The 22,364-nt window shown below is 33.8% G+C and overlaps 3 pseudogenes; all 3 read left to right on the forward strand.

The window, feature by feature from the left end:
• Window positions 1-4,741, forward strand: part of LOC149529538 (translocon at the outer membrane of chloroplasts 64-like) — a 46,117-nt pseudogene extending 41,376 nt beyond the window's left edge.
• Window positions 4,742-13,271: 8,530 nt separating this feature from the next.
• Window positions 13,272-15,446, forward strand: LOC149529539 (uncharacterized; annotated as a pseudogene).
• A 1,502-nt stretch (window positions 15,447-16,948) lies between these two features.
• Window positions 16,949-17,780, forward strand: LOC149529540 (uncharacterized; annotated as a pseudogene).
• The last annotated feature ends 4,584 nt before the right edge of the window (window positions 17,781-22,364 follow it).

Genomic DNA, 22,364 nt, shown 5'->3' on the forward strand with positions numbered 1-22,364 from the left:
TTTTGTGATAGGTGTTTGCATATAGATGATTCTTAGGAGATTGGGTTGATCTTTCATGAATTTCAGTAGGCCCTACTAACCCAAGTGTATATTTATCCATCAACAAGAAATCATCCCAAGAAATAGTGGAATTTTTCCTTAAATCCCTTTCTACTAGAAACTTAATTAAACAATGATTAGATACATAATTGAGCTTACCTTTTTGTACAACATGTACTCTATTTTTTCAACAAGTTGAATAGGAAATATGGGATCAACTAGCCTATTTTCATGATGAAGACAACTGAGAAGCTTGAAATGTATACAATGCAACCATTGATTCCAACCTTCGCAAGTGATATATTGTATAATATAAATGGTAAACTAGTTTTAGGGTTCTTGGAGAGATAATCTTCTTGTGTCTTTCTTTTTATCAATTTACATCCACCTATATGTATGCAAGGTAAATTGGACCCTAGTTGATATTGGGCTTGGATCTTCCTCAAACATCTCTCCTTCCTATGGGAGACTATAAATTTATGCAATTATAACTTCACTTCGCTCCACCCTAAGTCCCTTCACTACAATAAAACCATTGTGCAGAGAATCTAAGAATTGAAATAATATATCATCATCCCATGTTATAAGCTTTAGGAAATATTGCAATGATCATCTATCCTCAAACTTAGGATGATGACCATTATATTGTAGAATAATGTCATTAATTACTAGTTCATGATGAATCAAATTTTCCCCCACTACCACTATTCTTGAATTATTCTATTCCAATTCAACTTAAAAGCCAAGACAAAAATTAGCACAAATTTGCACAGAAACAAGATTTGAAAATTTGCAGAACATAGCCTTTGAATTTTCTTGAAAGTGAATAGTGCAAACAAAGAAAAGAGTTTCTTAAAAATGTGTAATTAGAGAATAACATGTCATAATTGACCTTTAAATAAAGAATGTCCTTTATTTTAATAAATTAGATTCTATTTGAATGAGTTTGTGTGAGTAAGTTATCAAATCAATTCATGATTTAAACCTTTCAAAAATATGGCATGTCGTAGTGATAACACAAAGATTGGACTTGTTGCATAAAAAATAATCATAGTACATGCATAATAAATAAAACTATCACACATTCCCCCCTCCCCCCCAATTAAAATAGAGCATGGGTTTCACAATGCTAATGTAATAAAAAATAGTTATCTACAAAGTAATAGTAAGCCATGAAATTAAAAGAAATAATATATGTATGAAGGCATGTTACTAACTTGGCAATTGTGTTGATGAAAAAGCTTTGCCATATACTAAAATGTTTAAGTGAGGATGAAGTGGCATGTGGAATTGGTAGATGATGAGTTGGAATTATTTGCAAAGAAAGTGAATTTTTATTATGGGTCTTTCAATAGAGTCAAAAAGTGGGTGCAATCTAGGTAGAAGACCCAGATGCTTCAGTTGCAAAAGGATTGAGGACTTTTTCAAAATAAAATTGATGCAAGAACTCCCTCTTACTTTGTAGCTTATGATAAAGTTTAAGATAATGACCATTTACCAATAATTTGAAGTGTACAGGATCAACTATTGATAATTATACAAGACCATTATCAAACATTAATAGAATTTTATATGGACCCAATCATCTTGTTTGAAACTTTCTTGATGTGTGCTACTAGTGAGAATTATACTAGAGATCCCAATCACCAACAAAAAATTGTCAATCCTTAATAAATTTATCATGTCATTTCTCCCATTACAACTGGATGATATTAGTATTATGCAATGCAAATCTTTGGTATTCATCTAGGCCATTCAGCTATAGGACTCATTCTCTTTGTGCCTTTGTAAGATCAATGTTTAGTTTAGGGCTATTATGAGTGCCTTATACTCAAATTGTATATGCATGATAATTGACTTACCCTAGACCAATTCAAAAGGTGTGAAACCAATTATAGTTTTCTATGTTCTCCTATGGGATCAAATTGCTTTAGGTAGACAAAATGTTTACTTTTTTATGGATAGCTATTATCTTGGTCAAAATTTCTTCAGTTTCCCTATTGGTATTTTTTCTTGGTCATTGGCCTAAGGATAATAAGGGGATATTTTCCATGCCTAATGGTATATTAATTCATGATGGAAGTTATCAGATTGGAAGTAATAGTGCACATTGATCAATTACTATATCCCTAGGGACTCCAAATATAGTGAATATTGTTTCATTCAAAAATTATGCAACATTGTTATCCCTAGCATGTTTCATAGGGTTAGCCTCTACCACTACTACATTTGACTCCAATTTTTGACCAAAATTTTTGACCATCAATTAAAAAGGTTTAGTTTGGTCGGATTTTAGAAGGAAAATTTTCTCTTTCTTAAAAATCTAACCCGTGTTGGTCAAAATTTCGACCAACACGAACTTTAACTTTAAAATGAAAAATAATTTGACTGAGTGTGCGAAGGAGTGGGAGGATGGTTAAGAGTTATTTTTAATTTGCGAATGGATTCCCTAGGAGGTCGTTATTTTGTCACCAACAGAAGGAGGTTTTGTCTGTGTGTGTGCCGCAGGAGCTCTTTGGGGTGAGGTAAGTCCATGTCATTACCTCTGGTAACATATGCATTGCTTTTTTATTGTTTGAAATTCTTCATGGAAGCATTTAATCGATTGTAACCTAGGTATATCTAGCTTTGTCTAATGTCATGTTCTTTTCATTCTTCTTGTTGTTATTGACATTTTGGATTCATTTTTCTTTTCATTCTTGCTATCGTTATTGACATTTTAAATTCAGGTTAGTCTCCTTGTCATGGGATCCTTATTTTGAGAAAATGAATTAAACACCGAGAGCATTTTATCCATACTTTATAGAGGCTGCTAGCTATATAGATTCTGCTATGGATGCTTGCTCTATTAAAATTGTAAGATGAATTCTAAAATTTTCCTTTGTATTTTGCTGTGAGATTCTTTAAAAAATTGATTCAAACACACTTAATAATAAATTTTGCATAGAAAATGTTGTATCTTGAGAAATACTACCGTGATTTGCTTGAAATTTATTGGGTTTTTTCGATTTTATGTAATCTAACTCCTGTTAAAATTTTAGCCACAACCCAGATTGTGGACTGGGAGATATTGTAAAAATACGACCTGGTATATCTAGTCATATATGTGTCACTCTAGATATATGCACAGATGATGAAAATATTGACCATTCCATGAGGGTTAGGGAAGAAGCACATTTAGCTCTAAATTCTCTTTTAAAGGTATTTATGTTTCATAGCTACAAATTTGATTAATCATGCTTGCTACCATCTTATCAGAGTGCACTTTTGTGTTTATGAAAGTTTAATTAGGTCATTAGGTATGCAAATTTTATTACTGTTGGTTCTAATATATAAGGAGCATGATTAATTGTGTGCAACATAAATGTGACTCTTTGCTTAGAGATAGTGACTTGAGTTTCAGCTCTACTAATTTCAGTCAACATATCACGTATATGCCTATCTATATGCACTTTTTGCTAGCATAGATATCCAGTCAAATATCCCATGCATGTATTTTTGTGATTTTTTCATAGCTACAAAATATGATTACTCGTGCTTGCTAGAATCTATAAGAGTGCACTTTTGTGCTATGGAAATTTGATTAGCTCATTAAGCGAGTGAATTTTACTTCTATTGGTTTGAAGTTTGAATGTATGGGGAACATGCTTAATTATCTGTAGCATAAAAGTGAGTGTCTGCTCACTGATAGTGACTGGATATTTAGCTCTTCTGATTTCAGTCAACCTTCACACATCACATTTATGCATATTATATGCAATTCTTGATGGTATAAATTTCCAATCAGATATCCTATGCATGTATTTTTTTGTGATTTTTTCTTGTTGTCCATGTGTTATCTAGTAGCAGATAGCAAGTGATATCCTTTACTAGTTTACTGCATGGATGAATTACCATCTTTAGCAATACAGTTCAATAGGCTGACCATTTTTACAAGAGATGAATCTAGGCATTTCAGGGCATATCATGATAACATTGTTCTTTATTTTATTTGTGGAACAACTTTAAATTGATTGGCTTCTAGTTGCAACTTTATGAAAATAGTTCTCTTTTCTATTGTGTATCACATTCACAGGATGATGGAATATTAGTTGTTCCTACAACCGCAGATCCTCCTCCTAAGCTCAATATGAAAGTCAACTTCTTGGAGGACTTCCAAATGAGAGCTTTCACTCTGTTATGTATTGCTGGCATGGCTGGATGTTGTCAGGTATCATAAAAATATTAAAAATATTCTGGCTGTTCATTTTTTCATACAAATCTTTACTGTATTAAATAGTTCAGTAATGATTATTCTAAGAGACAGCTTGGCTTTATTTAAGAGTCAAATAAAAATATTTAGTAGATTCACTAATAAACTCTCATCCTTTCCTTGTTTTAAGTAATGAGCACAGATGGTGTTGGTCATTATCTTTCCATGATTGAAAACTGTGTATTATGTTATGAGGAAAATATTTGCTACTAAATTGTGTTTGTGTTTACCTAAATTGACAGGCAAGCATACCCTTAGGACAGCATGATAATTGTCTAGTGGCTGTGTCATTCATAGCAAGGCATGGTGGAGATAGGTTCCTTCTTGATACTGTAAGGGCTACATATTCTACTCTTCAGCAACAAGTAGAGACTAGATCAAGTACACAAACAATTAATTCAACGAGTGGAAAAATAGGAAGCCACGGAAATTGCTAAAGAAAAGGTATGATTGGAAGAGGCCATTTTGTTACAGTTATAACAAATTCAGAAGAGAAAAATATACAAAGACTAGTCAGTATTTTTAGAATAAAATAAAATATAAGTCAATTATAAGATATCTCATCAAGGTTGTATATGTTGGATACTACTCTTACCTCATAAAAACATTGCATGATATAGTAACTCAATTGTAATCATAACTTTATGTTATCTTAAGGTAATTTTTGTCATTTTCCTGAGCTAATTCTCTCTTCATTAACTTTTGTTTCTTTTACTTTTTTTATTTAGATACACCTATTGTGTGGGATACCTACAACTTTGTAATTTCTACACATTTTTCAACTCGTACAATATTAGTTTTCCAGATAATTGTTCCCTTATAAGCTATATCAATTCAGTTTCAATCAACTTTTAAACATTGCTTGAGAACTTTGATCTTTTGATTCATGTCTGAGCTTTAGTGGCTCTACATGAACTATTTCTAGTCTTTATTTAAGTTGTCTTTTTAATTTGCACAATAGCCTATGATGTATTGTATGTCAAATTGGTCTGTCAACTTTTTATTTATACCCTTCATCATATATCTCTTTTAATTTTTGGTATCTGTTAATCTGCAGTTGTGCCATACATAATCGACTTGGTTGTTTTTGTGGTGGCTAGCATTAGTGAAGTTTATAAGTTTTCAAAAATCTTCTGACATAGTGATATTTTCTTGAATGATTCTCATTGTGATTCACTTATGCATTGAGTAGGCCTAACTTGTAAGTTGTCAAGTTGTTTTTGATTTCTCATTAACTTTTTCACATTTTCTTGGAACATTTTTGTTCTGTTGTGCATGTGTGTTGGGAGAACAAAATTTAGTTAGTTATAAATGACTAGCAAGTTAGATTCAGCATCTCCTTTGCTTGATATATTCTACCTCTTAGTATATTTCATCCATTGGTCTATGGTCCTTCCCTTAGTTATGAGGAAACTCCAATATAAAAATAGGTACCCCATTCCCACAGTTTTTGAGGATTAGACTTATATGTAACATAGAGGAACTCTTATTCATGTAGTTATCTAGCATAATCATAATTTGAAGTGTATTCCCCAAATGTTCCTCTCCATCTAGGACCTTTTCATTAGTTGGTTGAGATCATCTGCTCTTATGTAAATTGTATAGAAAATTGTTCTTTTCATTATGTCTGTCACACATTGACCAACATAGGTTTTGCACATTTTTGCAATTTCTTGTGTTGTTTGAAGCATAGAATTATACTGTTATATTTTTTTATTGGACACCGCTATCTTTTGTAGAGGTTTTATTTTATATAGATTTTGGTTGACTTTCTCTATTCTTAATACCTTGGCTACAACTCTTTTATTTTATATTTAATTCCTAAAATATTTAGCCTAATGCATATTTACATTGTCATGTGACCAAAGTTTGTATATTTTTACTACAAACTAGTATTTATTGTATCCCTTAATGATCAATTTCTATATTTCAGAATTTCTATAGTTCTTATTTTCACCTTGAACCTGTGTGGTGCATTCCAACCTCATTTTGTCAATTCTTCTTGTTTGTTTTTATTTGTGCCTCTCTTCCTAATGGAATGTCCTGCTCCTCATCTTTTTATTTAGACTACTATGTTGTTCTTTTATATACTGTAGTGTTTATTTTCTTGTAATTTTCTCTAGTGTGAATTCTTTCTATTTGTGTGTGGATGGTGACTTTTGTCTACTTGTGAGTGTAAAACATGTTCAAATTTGTTAGTGTAGTGGATTGGGCAATTTTTTGCAATTTTCATTTATTTGTTTATTTGAAATTACCAGTCTGTTTGTGTCAAGACAATCTGTATCATTCTCTTCTCAATGGCTAGAGAAATGAATCAATTTTCATCAAGTTTTCAATTAAAAGCTCTTTCCCAAATGGAAGGCATCAAATCCTTTTGGAAGGCATCAACTCCTTATGGAAATTGCCTTTTAGGTGTCTACCAAAAATGGTATGATTCTTCAGAATGATGGGGCTCCTGCACAAGCAGCATAATGATCTCTTTATGGGATATATTAGATTTTGCCCAAAAATAAGAAGTCCCACAACACAAGTTATTTATAAATAGTATTCTATATATAAAATACGTAATTGCAATTCAATTTAGAGAAAATTGTATCAAGGATTTATGATCATTATACAAATGATATTGAAAATAGAACACCCTAAATTCACTTGTATCCATTTCATTGCATACTTCTAATAGCTGAACATATTAGGAATTTGGTGGAAAAGCTTGATAGGATGCTGGGAGAGTTGAGACTATCCTCCTCAACTAAACTCAAGGGCACATAATGAGTGTCCAAGTCATATGGCCCCTTGGGCCATGAGAATGGCAGGATGTCTATCATCTTGTAGTTGTCGTATTTAATGACAAAACCAATACTAGTGCATCTTTCTATCAAACATTTTCAAATTGATCCCAAATATGATGTCTGATGGAAATTAGATAAATAATTATTAATCTTATGTTCCTTGCTAAGAGGATTAGAGATATTCTTCCTCAACCAAGGCCAAGGGCATGGAATGAGCCTCTGAGTAGAACCCTTAGTCCATACATCTCACGATTGGCATATTTGACTAGGGAAGACCATTACTGTTGCATCTTCTTAACAAATTTATATGGAGATTATAGAAGAATACTTGCATACTAATTACTTTCTATTATATTCTTTATTGTTGTTATTTTATACACTGATTCTTTTCTAATTCAAACATGATAGTTTGATTTCCACGAGGTTTTGCAAATATTCAAGACCATAAGATAGATTAAGCATCAATAAGTAATTGTGAAAGATCCCCACCCAAACCTGATCCAATTTTTCCATTTTGTTTGGTTTGATGTATGTTTTGGACTCCCACACTAGTACATTTGACCCCATTTTTAGACCAAAATTTTTGACCATCTATTAAAATGTTTTAGATTGGTCAAAATATGCAAGAAAAAATATCTTTTTTAAAAAATCCATGCTCGTGTTGGTCAAAATTTTGACCAACACGGCCTTCATATTGTTTTGAAAATGAAAAAGGTCAATGCCCTGTTTCATTGTCAATGCGGTTGTTTGATGTTTTACTGTTGGGGTTTCGGGGTTCAGAGAATAACATTGTGATTGTTTCTCTCGTAAGATCCAATGATGATACTTTCCTATAAATTTTGCCCATCTTTTCTCATGTATATACATAGACATAGGAAAAGAATCATTCTCTATACAACAAGCTTTGATCTTTTGATCTGATATATTGACTTTAAGATTGGAACTCGTTATCTTCTTTTCATATTATCTAAACCGAACCATGTCTCCTAGAAAACATCCAGAACTTTATCCCAAATTTTTAATTGTATTTGCTACAACCCGTGTGAAAAAAATGAAATTGTAGATGGGCTACTCAGATCCAACACTCTGTGCAGCCATTTTAGAACAAGAAGCATTTTCATATTTGCATTCTATCTTGTGTTGTGTTGCATTTAAGGAAGCCTTGCATATGATAATTTTTCTTGTGCAAAAACTCCACAAATGGTTGTGTAGGTGTGTCTATGACATCAACAACACAAAACAAAACTCAAGGATAGCTCTTCAAAGAGTAGAGGTAGCTACTCACTATACAGAAGCATTTTCCAAATGTTTATAAGTTTATCAGCATATCCCTGCATCCCCTCTGTGTAACTACTACTATTGAAAATAGATAAGAAAGACTTAGAATCAATTGAAAAACAACACACAATAATCTAATCAACTACATAAGAACTTCATTCAAATCAGGTCAAATGACTTACACAAAGATTCTGCATGATTTTGTATTATTGAGAATGTCGATGGGAAAAAATGATCACAGGTTGCTAGTTGAATATTATGACCCAACCAAAGAAGAACTATTTTTATAATGAAATGAACCAAAACTGCTTTCCTGCAACTGCCACTCGAATCCATAATTGCCTATGCATAAATAGGTAGCATTAATAAAATGTATAATATATGTTCAAAACAGTGATTGATAAGATACAATCCATAAGTAGGAGGTATTTTTCCACAACAAGTCAAATTGTGATATTGCTATCAAGGTTTAATTGTGTGATTTTTGAGTCAAAGTCATTGACCCATATTTCATGACTAGTGGTTCACCGAAACCATCTCTCATGAGAATGAATGGAACACTTAACACTCATTGGATCTAGGTGGTGCTCACAAAGGTGAAGCACTGGGACTTCTTGGGAGGTTACCCATCCCAGTACTACTCTAGCTCAAGTGTGCTTAACTACAGAGTTTCATACATAGTTAAATCCACTCTACTTGCAACCCCATTTGCAAAACCTTCACCAAGTGTTATGCCTTATAAACCATTAGTTAGAAAGCCCCTTAAGAGTATCAATTGATAAGTAAGAGTTATTTTTGCACAAGTCAAATTTTGATATTGCTATTAGGATTTAACTGTGTGATTTTTGAGTCATACTCATTGACCCATATTTCATGAGTAGTGGTTCATCGAACCCATCTCTCATGAGAATGAATGGAACACTTAACACTCATTAGATCTAGGTGATGTTCATAGAGGTGAAGCACTGGGACTTCCCCGAAAGTCACCCATCCCAATACTACTCCGGCTTGAGCACCTTAAATATCGAGTTTACTCTATGGTTAAACCCACTCTGCTTGGAACCCTATTTGCAAAACCTTCACCAAGTGTCGTGACTTATGAACCATTCATTAGAAATCCCCTTAAGCTCATCAATTGATAAGTAGGAGATATTTTTCCACAAGTCAAATTATGATATTTCTATCAGGATTTAATTATGTTTTTGAGTCAAACTCATTGGCCCATATTTCATGAGTAGTGGTTCACTAAACCCATCTCTCATGAGAATGAATGGAACACTTAGCACTCAATGGATCTAGGTGATGCTCACAAAGGTGAAGCACCAAGACTTCCTAGGAGGTCACCCATCCTAGTATTACTCCAGCTCTAGCACACTTAGCTATGGAGTTTCCTCCATGGTTAAACCCACTCTACTTGTGACCCCATTGGAAAAACCTTCACCAAGTGTTGTGCCTTATGAACTATTCATTAGAAAACCCCTTAAGCTCATCAATTGATAAGTAGGAGACATTTTTCCACAACAAGTCAAATTGTGATATAACTATCAGGATTTAATTGTGTGAGTTTTGAGTCAAACTCATTGACCCATATTTGATGAGTAGTGGTTCACCAAACCCATCTCTCATGATAATAAATGGAACACTTAGCACTCATTGAATCTAGGTGATGCTCACAAAGGTGAAGCACTGGGACTTCTCGAGAGGTCACCTATCCTAGTACTACTGCAGCTCGAGCGTGCTTAACTACGGAGTTTCCTCTAGTTAAACCCACTTTTCTTGCAACCCCATTTGCAAAATATTCACCAAATATTGTGCCTTATGAACCATTCATTAGAAAGCTGCTTAAGCTCATCAATTGATGAGTAGGAGATAAGTTTCTACAACAAGTCAAACAAAGGCAAGATACTCTTACAATGTATGCATAAACCCACAAGAGCAAACAATGCTCAAGATGGGACCATAACATAAAGAAATAATTTCTCAAAGATTGTTTACTTAAAATCTAAGTTACTAGCCTTCGTAGTGGTTTGGGTTCAGGTTCATAGGTCTGGTTTGAGGACTTCATCAAAAACAATCTGCTTTTGAGTTCGTCAATACAAAAACATATAAAATAAAAAATATGCATATTTGCAGTAGTATTTCAGTTCAAAATACTAATGATATATTAGTGAAACTCAAATGTTATAATATATATTAAAATTAAATAATAATAATGTCAATTGTCAATAGTGAGTCATCATTTTTTTTTTTAAAGTATGGGACTTACAAAATATCATCACCATCTATATATGATGATATAGGTAGTTGTAAATTAGAAGAACCACAAATAGGGCTCCACAAGCATTGGCATTGGCACTAGCACTCCAATGCCCACAAATTTGCCCATAGTCATCATCAACATCAAGTGCAGCAAAGTGAGAAGTGGAAGATCCAAGTCAATATGTTATGGGCTTATTATCTCAGTCCCTTATGTCCCCTCTTAGCCACTTTGTTTAAGGAGCAGTAGATTTGAATGCACGTAAACCAAGTCCTTTTCCTTTTTTTAGTGTAGCCAATTACACTTTACTAAGCAGATCCAGGAGTGTGTGTAGCCAATTGCACTTTACTAAGAGACAAGGCATTGTGAAAAAAATTTAATCAATAAAATAATCATGTTCTCTACAATTCAGTCTCTGTCCCATGGAACAGTGAGTTCCTATGATGTATCAAATGCATTTTGATTAATATTTAATGTGAGAACATTTTATTATTTTTTTTATCTTGTCCACGCATTCTTTTAAATTTCATTGCGGGTTGAGTAAGGAATAATAGACTGGTGCTTTCAAACCAGTGACTAGTTAGGCAAAGTCAACTATACTTATTCTAAAGTTTCCAATGTAGATTCTCTCCTACCACCTGTAGTCACTGTTATTGGTGGGAGAGAATGAGGTTGTGATAATTTATTTGTACTATATTAACGAAATGCAGGAGAGTGGGAAAACTTAGTGTAAGTGCAATGTTGGATGGTAATTGCTGATGGAGGTTTAGCTCGAATTAGACACTGGTCTAATAAACAGTGGATCATTTCATGTTTGAAGATGTTTGGGGGGTGAATCCTTCATATTGGGACATAAATTGAAGTTTTGATGCAATTAGTTTGGCTTGGAGTGGTCTGGAATAGTTTTTTTGATCAAACCCTCATGGTATGTCCCTAAAATCAAAGGTTTAGTAGCTAGGCAGATGGGTATGGGATAAAGTCACAAAAACCTAAGAATATATGGTTTTGAAACCGTTTGGAGTCACAGATGAATGAAGATGTGGGTTTTTTTGTAAACGTGAGGAATTAAGCAGTGTAGATAGGCTAGGGGTATTGGATCTTGGGTATGGTCCAAAGGAGTTGGTATTAAAACTTAGGGAGGATTTTTAGATCCCAAAAAGGGTATCCAAAACACATTTGATTTTCCTTGGTGGTTTGGAAAAGTTGGAGGAAAACGAAAATTAGTGACTGGTGAGGGCTACTAGCTTTAAGGGCTAGATGTGAGTGTTGGGTAAGAGATTAGTGGTCCAAAATGAAGGGATGGATGGAACATGGTTGTTAAGCTATAAGAATATGTTTCATCAAGGAAGAATGAAGGTTGAGGCCTTGGAAGAAGTTATGGTGTTTGGGAAGCATTAAGTGCACTTGGGTAGCCTAGAGGAAAGTTCTTGAGGGGACATTGGAAGTGAGGAGTGTTGCAAAGTTGATTAGATGTTGCTACCTGATAAAAAAATTCATCATATGTCCATTTCAATCTGCAAACCTCTACAATTCCTCTATTTTGCTAACAGTATACTTGGCATTAATGACAAAATGTCTAAAAATAAAAAAGGGAGGAATCATAAAACATCAAGGAACCAATTAATTGAGCAAAATCAAAGCAAATAAGAAGTTAAATATGCAAATCATCAAATGGGAATAAGAAAATATCAGCACTTTAGACCATTAATAAAGGATCAATCAAGAGGATTGTCCATTGAATCAGGAAATTCTAAAAAGTAACCAACAATATACATATATACATGTATAAATTTAGCAAGTTTCTTGAGAATCATAAAAAGAGATTATTCAAGGAATTGATTACCAATTCATCTTGGATTTGTAATTTTTTTTTAAATTCTCTGGAAGATACAGGAGTCATGGTTCCCTCAATTAAGTAGCCCACACCAAGTTGGTTTGCTTATGGGCCACAGGGTCGAAGACTTGGATGGTTGTTCTACTCTGGGGCTAAGTTGTGGGTGACAGTCTCCGTACATCCTATCATGCTTTCCCCTCAAATTTTTCTAAATGGTTGGCTGTAAGAAATATGTTATGAATAGATCCAATGCATTTAGGATACTCTTGTTTATAACAGGATTTACTTATGATCATAGTCCAATGTTTTCTTTCCTTGAAAAAATTACTTGTTCATAAGAAATTCCATTTTCAATAGCTATATTGATAAATTTCCTATGTGAAGATAATTTCTTGGATGTATATGCAGGTCAATCTTTACTAATCAGTATTAGTCCTTTTGTGCACTCTTCATCCTAATTGCTTAGATAATAGTTGATGATTATATTTTGCTCATGCAGGGGACTACTGTTAATTGTTGTTTGATCTGGTCATGCCTTAAACTCTAAATTGTCCTTTAATGAGTACTGGTTGCTAGTTGAGTACTAATTATTTATCACTTAGATTCACATCACTTGTATCCCTTTCAATGTTTAAACTTTAGATGGAACCCTCCTTTATTGGTGGGAGGGTCATTGCCTTCCATAAGGATTGTGAGTCACTACTTTTCATTGTTACCTTATGAGTAATATATTATTCTCCAAATTGATCTTTGTATCCAAGTAGAACACCAAACTAGTAGAGATGAACATATTTGTTAGTGTTGTAATACAGAATGCAAATGAAAATGGAGAAGGTGACAACGATTCTTATACACGGATACCCTTATCCACATGAACATTCATAGCATGCTATGATTGCAGTTGTGGTTGGTTCTCTTTTCTTCATATCAGTTGATAACTTCCAAACTCTTATTCGCAAGTTGGATAACAACAATATAATGTGGTGGTCTATATATGCATGTTTCTTTGGTTTTCTCTATTTCTTTTCCTCTCCTTTCCTGGGATGAACCATTCAGCCAAGCTACTCAAACTTCAGTCAATGGTACTGCACAAATTTTCAAATATGAAATAAATTATGTGTTTTAAACCTTAAAATTTATTGGATAATATTTATATGGATAAGTGACATTTTTTTCCAAATATTCCTTTCTTAAAAATGTTCTGAACCAAGGAATGGATTTACACATTGCAGGTATGTGATGTGGCTTTTAATTGCTGGCGTGTATCATTTACCAAGCATGCAGTCAATGGGAATCAACATCAAAATGAATGTGTCTCTATTTTTGACATTATTTGTATTGTCTATCTTGGATCTTTTGGTTTTCCATATTACATTTCTTGGGTTGTGGTATATGGGTCTCATTGCACACTTTGCAGGAAAGCGGCCTGAGATTCTTGCCATTCTGCAAAATAGTGTTGTAAGAGCTATTATTTGTCTGAAACTAATCATATGTTAATTTTTTTTGATATGATAGGTTTAGCATTGAAACCCAAGCCTTTCTTCTTATGATTAAGTTAATTTTGTCTATTGTTGCTACAGGTTTTAAGCACAGGATATTGTTTTTTTTACAACTATTGTGGCAATAGAGCCCTAGCTAGAACAAAATCATTTAGAAGCAAAGATTTTGGTATTGTTGTGGATACATTTATAAAAAGGTGGCCACAAGTACATGAATTGAAGGAGCAGTTTTGCTCTAATTGGCTTGCATCTGTTGAATCTGCAAGTGACTACCCAGTATTTTCCAAATGGGTTTTTTATGGTCAAGTAAGTGGCTACCTATCTGAGAGTGACTTTCTTATCTCCAATCTAGGAATACACAATTTGCAATCATACTTTTTATTGGACAAACTGTGTTCCAAATTAACAACTAATCTTTACAACTTAAGTATGTTCTGAAGTAAACAAATAAATTTGGATTGTTGTTGTTTCTAGATTAGATCATGTGTGAGTTTTTGTATTCAAAAATTCATAGATAGTCTAATCCAGAAACGACAACGATTAAATTTATAGATTATGGGAAATTTGATACCATTAAATAAAATTTGGTCAATGGGAGTATCTTTACTAACCATATGTTTCATTTGCAATCAGCTGACGTAATCTCACCTATGTTTTCTTTGTGGGCAACATTTATAGGATTATACATTGCAAATTATGTAGTTGAAAGGTCAACTGGGTATTTCACATTGAAAATTTCTTTACAAGGTTGATTGTTTTGAAATTATCATTTGTCACTTTATCTTGACTTTTGTGAAATTTCATCATTTCTATTTCAATTTGTATTTTTAGATGGGCTTTGACACATCCTCAATCAGCATCAGTTTTTGATATTCATAAGGCATCTACAGCTCCAGATTTCTTAGACATGGTTCCTTGGTACTCAGGGTATGTACTCTATTCCACTAATTCCAAGGTGTATTTTTGCCACTGAGGAAGCTTGTGTTAGTGATTCAAGATGACAAGAGTGTACCGTTTCAGGACATTCGCAGATTTGTTCAAGATAGCATTTGATCTTTTGGTATCTGTAACATTGTTTCTTGGATGCTTTGATATGTGAATGATGCAGGCATGTCTACTCAATATATCAAAGTTTCTTAATATGTAATCTTGTTATGTTATTTTCTTTCATTATAGTAAGTAATTGTGATATTACTTGCCATGTTTTAAAATTTGTCGGGTCTTACTTTATGTGATAATTTATAGTTGCTGTATTTGATTAGGCAACAATGACTAAGGCACAAAGTAATGACCAAAGGAAGGTTTTCTTTTTAATCATCTAAGTGCAAGAGAAGGACTATGGTTTGACTTCATGGCAGACACTGGGGATGGTGGCAATTCTACATACGGTGTTTCTCGATTGCTTGCTCAACCTTCCCTTCAAGTAAGCTAGAACAATATTGTTAAAGAACTTCCATGTGGAGACTTGCTTCTTATTGGAGGAGATCTTGCATGAGTTGATTCTCATTTTCACTTATGCTAGGATTAATCAAAGAAACAAAAATGAACTCTGCAAATGATTCAAAGTTTTGCTTGTCCACTGATTTTTTCTGTGGCAGTTCTATACTTGAAGGATTCATATGTTGAAACCAATGATGAAAGTGTGACATGGATTAGCTGATTGGTGCCTGGGCTGGTTCAAAGTAATTTGAATGGATTTTATTTGCAAAAGATTGAACAATGTAGATTACATATATTTAATATTAGCCAGTGAATTTGACTTTAATTCTAGAAAAGAATGGCAATGTTTTGCATGAGGGAGTGATATATGTGCTAGATATAGATTTAGTTGATAAATATGTGCTAGATATAGATTTAGTCGATAAATATCTTCACTAAAAATTGCATATTTTTGTTAATGTTCTAAGCTTAAACGAAGTAATATAGGTACTTGAAGCAAAAAAGTTACCAGTTTTCATGTTTCAAGCTAGACTGAATTTATGACATTTTCTTGAAGCTTCTTTTGATTAATACTTACAATCATCAATTACTTTTTCAGCTAAAATGGTGAGCATTACCTTGTTACATTGAAACAATTCAACAGGAGATCAATGCAAATATGAGGGGCATACTTGTTGATTGGCTTGTTGAGGTTTGTTGCTTATTGCATTTCTTCATGCTATCTGTATATTTATTTTGCCCTATTGTAGTTGTGCAATTAATCTGTATAATCAATTCAAAATTAGATTTTTGTAACAGGTTGTCGAGGAGTACAAGCTTGTGCTAGATACACTTTACTTGCATGCTTGTTGCTTCGTGTGTACTTCTGGCCTACTGTAACATTTTCTTTTCTTTTCTTTTCTTTGGTCAATTTTTAACTACTGCTTTGATGTCACTTTCAGGAAGTATGAAGAAATTTTTGCTCCACATGTGGAAGAATTTTGTTACATTATAGATAATAGTTACATAAGGGAGGAGGTATAATTTTCCTTTTGTATTACAAGATGATTTGTTAGATCTCTCTTGGACAGTATTCTTAAAATGGGAATTATCCTCGATCTTCAGAATCCTACGCTAGAACATTACACAGGCTATAAAGTATCAGAGATGAAGGATTGTATTCATGCATTGCATAATTTACAACTAAATAGCAAAGGGTGTGCATTGACTACAGTTAAGGAGAAGTATCACCAACACAAGTATCTGAATATCTTCTAGCATTTAAAATTCTAAATTTATCACCCCCATAGTCAATAATTTCCAGCATCTTTCTTTTGTATTTATAGTTCAAATGTGTGGCAAACTTTTCTTTTGTACTATAATTTGATAGGCTTCTATAGAGAAAAATCAAAAGAGAAATAAGAGTATTTTATGCATTGTAGGTCAAGATCCAGTGCACAAGCTCATCAGGGAGTTGATAACATTGAAAAGAATCAGTGAATAGGTCAACTCCTATTGATACCCCCACCACCAGGACTTTAAAATATTGATACTCATGGCCAGAAAACTAAGTAGACAATGGATTTCCTTAGTGGTGATGCTTATGAGTCACCAACTACTGCAACTCCACCAACAGCTAGCATAGTCAATGAGAAATACACACATTCACCACCAGTATCTCTTTCTCAACAAACTTTGCCATATCCTTTGAATTCACAATCAAATTCTCCATATCAAAATGGAGGTTACTCTTCAGGGATGTCATCAACACAATAGAATGAATACCAGAAGTTTCCACATCATGGCCCAGAGTCATATTTTAACAAATCTAGCCAGGGTTTGCAATGGTCAAATCCAGCAAGGCAGTCTCTTTGTCCACAAAAATCAGTTCTGTTATATGGGTCACAATCACAGAATTCAAAGGCATCAACACAAAAGACTTCTGAAAGCCTTCCTCTCGCTCCTTGGGAAGTGGAGCAATCACAAAATACATCACAAGTTGTAGATAATTTGCAAGGACCTCCGATATATGATAGCAATGTTATATCAGTTATTCCCCCTCCTCGAGCAAAGTACAATCAAAGACAACAGTTTTTTTAGCAGCAACAAGCTTTGGGTTCTGGCCAGTCTACACATGGTTACAGTGAATCAACACATGATGAGTTGATATCAAGGACACAAAACATCTCCATTCATGATGGAACTTACAATGATGCATATCCAAAACAATCTTTAACTTCTAGCAAACAAGTTAAACTTGAAGATAAGTTGTTTGAAGACCTGGTTGACTTTGCCAAGGCAAAAAGTAAAGCTTCACCTAGTAAAAGCAAAAGTTTTTAAAAATTAGAGGTTTTTCTCTGGGATGGTTTGTACTACATATCTTCAAGTAGCTTGCTACAAGTGATGGTTTAGGTGTAGTATCAGTTTTATTGAAGCCATTGTATACTCTTTTGTTCAATTGAGGTTTAGTACTCATTATGTGCTATATTATTCCTAGTGCACTGCAATTTAATTTATTTTTTGTTACTTTTGTTTTCTGATATGAAATTCCTTTTGAAGATTTGTATATTGAAACAAACTTATGTTCTTACCTACAAGGTAAATGATTTTAGTAACAGTACCAAAAGATCCATATATATATATATATATATATATATATATATATATATATATATATTTATATATATATATATATATATATATATATATATATATATATATATATATTTATATATATATATATATATATATATATATATATATATATATATATTGCAATGTATTGCTGAAGCTTGTTCTGTTTCAGGTCTCAAGTATTGTGTGAGCATTATCTTTTCTTATCATAGTATTTGTGGGAAGTAATTGCCTGTGTGGCCTTGCACTATTCTCTAGTTCACAATTTGATTGTGGCATTTTGTTTGAAGCAAAGCTTTATAATTACAAATCTAGGATATTTTAATAGATTATTTACTTGTTTGAGGGGATAAAACCCATTTTGGTGCCCTAAAATAAGATAACTATATATAGAAACTCAATCATTAAGACATTTAGTATGGACTTCAGCTATCTTGATGGAACTATTTCTGATAAGAGTAGGAAAGAATGATTAATGTTGATGTTTTTCAGGCATTCTATAAAATAGTTCACATGCCTTGCATATGATTTAACATTTTGCATACATCCTGCACTCTCTCATCCGGCTGATGATGGATTACAGAGAGTGGTCTGAAACAATGATGCTAAAAAACACACACAATCAAATCCAAAATGAAATTGCATTACAAATGGATTGTGGAAATCTAATATTGTTAATTTTGCATGCATGTCTACCAGGACAATCACAACTTAAACATATATATATATGTTTAATTTGTGATTGTCCTGGTAGACATGCATGAAAAATTAACAATATTAGATTTCCACAATCCATTTGTAATGCAATTTTGTTTTGGATTTGATTGTGTGTGTTTTTTAGCATCATTGTTTCAGACCACTCTCCATCATCAGCCGAATGAGAGAGTGCAACATGCATGCAAAATGTCATATCATATGTAAGGCATGTGAACTATTTTATAGAATGCCTAAAAAAATTTGACACCCACGCATTGGTAGAAATTTCTACCTTCATTTGTTGAAATTTCTACCTTTATTGGTCAAAATTTTTGACCTTCATTGGTAGAAATTTCTACCTTCATTGGTTGAAATTTCTACCTTCATTGGTCAAAATTTCTACCTTCATTGGTCAAAATTTTGACCTTCATTGGTCGAAATTTCTACCTTTATTGGTCAAAAATTTATCTCATCATTGGTCAAAATTTCTACCTTCATTGGTCAAAATTTTGACCAATTCCTAGCAGAACTTGCACCATGGCTATGGCAGTTTTTTGACCAACGTATTGGTCAAAATTTTGACCAACCAGCAGGTTGGTCAAAATTTTGACCAAAAAATTTCTGACCAATGGGTTGGTCAAATTTGTCAGTGTAATTTTTTATTTTTCCTATTTTGCTAGGTTTTTCCTACACCTTTAATAATCTCGCTTAGGTTAATAAAGCATGTCTTATTAGGTGAATGGTTGTGAGGTGTCACCTTCCTAGATGTGAGCATCCATTAGCTATCTTGGGAAGATACTTTACTATCTTTAGTCCGATAGATGGTTGCTCCTCATTGGTTGGTATTGCCACCTCCTCCCTCTTCCTAGCCTATATAAGCATGCTACCTTGCTTGTATTTGCATCTCTTGTTTTTGCATCCTCTTAATGCTATTTTGCTTACAGCATTTGCATTACTCTCTTGGAGACTAACTCTATGATGCTATTTTGATTTTGTATCATCTGCATTCATAGTTTAGATATTTACTCTTTGCACTAGTGTTCTGGGTTATTAATCTTATCAGATTCTAACATGGTATTAGAGCTTTTCTATGTGCAAGAGTAGATTTTAGTTTCCTTATTTGAGAGATGAGGGGGGGAGGGGGGGCGGGGGGGGGGGGGGGGGCAAATAAACTTTATTGTAGTTTTTTGAAAAATGAAGTATGCTCTTCTCTTGCATTTTTGGATGATCCTGAGAATCAGAAAAGTTTTGATAAAAACAGTTTTTCTCTGGGGTTTCAATCTCAAATCTGACAACCAACTTGCATATTTGGAGTTTTCAATCAGTTTTGCAGGTTCCAACATGTCATTGATGGACTTAGGAAGCTGATCTAGCATTTACATGTCATATTCTAGTTGCTAGGGTCATTTTTTAATTTTTGGAGCCATTTTTTACTGTTAAAGGCGTCTAATTTACACTACAGCAACATCTTCTATACATCAGCAAGAAAAATGCTTTTTGGGTTTTGTTCGCAGCCACAAAAAACCATTTGGGTATCTTTTAGATTTTGCATGCAACCTGTATATTTTTCAGAATTGAGCATGCAAAGCTACAGCCATACCCCTCTCCATTGACAGTCACAGATTTGAACGCAGTTTTCAAATGTCTCATTCTTGCTCATACGGACTCCGATTTTGATGATTTTTGTTATGAACTTGGCTATTTTTTTGTGCTCTATCCACTAGTAGAGTTTTTTTTTTATTTTCATGCATGAATTCTTCAAAAATTGTAGATTCTCAGCCGTGACTGTGCACAGTTCTCATTTTGGAAACTTTGAAGGATCATAATTTTCTCATATGACCTTGTATCGAGGCGATTCTTTTTTTGAAAGTGCATGATTTTTTGAGTAGATCACAGTGGTGCTATTTGTTTCCTTGATTATTGTGCCCAAGTTTCACTTTTAGCATATGCTCTTCATGAGGATTTGTAATGCATTGAAATCAAGACCACTAAGTATTTCTTTCTAGTGGTAATTGTAAACGCACTAAAATAAAGTGCCAAATCATATTTCTTTGGGGGGGTTCCTTGATTGAGTAAAAAGTGGGGGGCATTGTCGTGGCTAGGTTCTCTTCTTTCTAGCATTTCTTCTCTGCATTTATTCATCATGGATCAAACAAATATGTCCATCCTTACTCCATACAATTACTTTTAGTGGAAATCATGCATGACAATTCACTTAAGGAAAGCTGGGTTAAATAGGATAACTATGGGACTTGAAACTGAACCTGCTAGAGATGAAGATAAGCCTAAGTGGTTTAACAAATGTGATGAGGCATTTGGAACATTGTGTTTGTCTATTTCTCCTGACTTGCTATTTCACATTGAGTCTTTGGATACACCAAATGAAGTATGGACAAAGCTGGAAACACTATTTGGCACACAAGATTCAATGAGGGGTCATATGTTAGAAAATGAATTAATTAGTTTGAGTCCAGGCAATTTCAACACAATCCAAGATTTCTTCACGAAATTGAAATCACTAAGGTTGCAGTTAAAACAATGTGGAATTGAAAAGAAAGATGAAAAACTGATTCTTAGTATTCTCTCTAAGCTAAGTTCAGAATATTATGTATTTGTCTCTACCTTCTATGCTACTAAGGGTGCACTTGGTACTCAATTCACCATGCCATCGTTAGATGATTTTTCTATCAATCTCACTTGAGAATAGGAAAAGCTAATCCAGATGGGCATTCTTAAGTTCTCTAAGTCACATGCCTTGGCTGCCAACCAAGGCACAAAAGAACAACAAGGACAAAGTAGTAAAAACAATAGTAAGGACAAGAATCAAAAGAATAGCGAGGAGAAGAAGGATCAGATGTTAGTTTCTTCAAAAGCAGCTATTGATACACCATCTTCCAAGGGTGATAAGTCTAAGAAAGAAACGGTCAAATGTGCCTATTGTAAAAGACCTGGTCATGATGAACATAAATGTTTGCAGAAAAAACTTGATCACTTGACATACATTCTTGAGAAGAATAATATCAGTGTTCTTGAGTCTATCAAACAAAGTTCTAATGAAGGGTCTAACAAAGAAAAAGAAAATAGCAAGGGGAAAGGAAAGGGCAAGGCCCTTTTTGCAGTTGCTTCCTCACCATCCACTTGGGTTCTTGATTCGGGTGCTTCACACCAAATGGCTTCATCTAAGGAAGAACTTGCATCCTTGGAGCCATGTACTATGCCTTCTATTTTGATGGGTGATAACACTCTTGTTGAGGTGTGTGGGAGAGGGTCTGTTGATGTGGGGGATGACACATTCTATGATGCTCCTTATGTACCCTCATTGTCAACTAATCTCCTATCGGTACACCAGATCACTCACACAGGTTTAGGCAAGTGGGTTGAGTTCACTCCTGATTCAGTGGAGATACATGAGTTGCACAATGATTCTACAGTTGCAGTTGGGAGAGCAGATCATCAGTCACAACTCTATATGTTTTCTCACTTTGTTCTTGATCCTCCTTTGACTATTTTGCTCACTCACTTTAATGATGTGAGCAGATTATGGCATGAGCAGTTTGGCCATCTTAACTTTCACTACTTGCATTAGCTTAACTAGCAGAGCATGGTCACAGGGTTGCCTTCTACTTTGACATTGGAGTCACTTGGAATACATGATAGATCTTCT

The sequence above is a fragment of the Cupressus sempervirens genome, chromosome 11, assembly GCF_028749045.1.
Source record: "Cupressus sempervirens isolate cs-2001-9-10 chromosome 11, ASM2874904v1, whole genome shotgun sequence".
NCBI classification, from domain to species: Eukaryota; Viridiplantae; Streptophyta; class Pinopsida; order Cupressales; family Cupressaceae; genus Cupressus; species Cupressus sempervirens.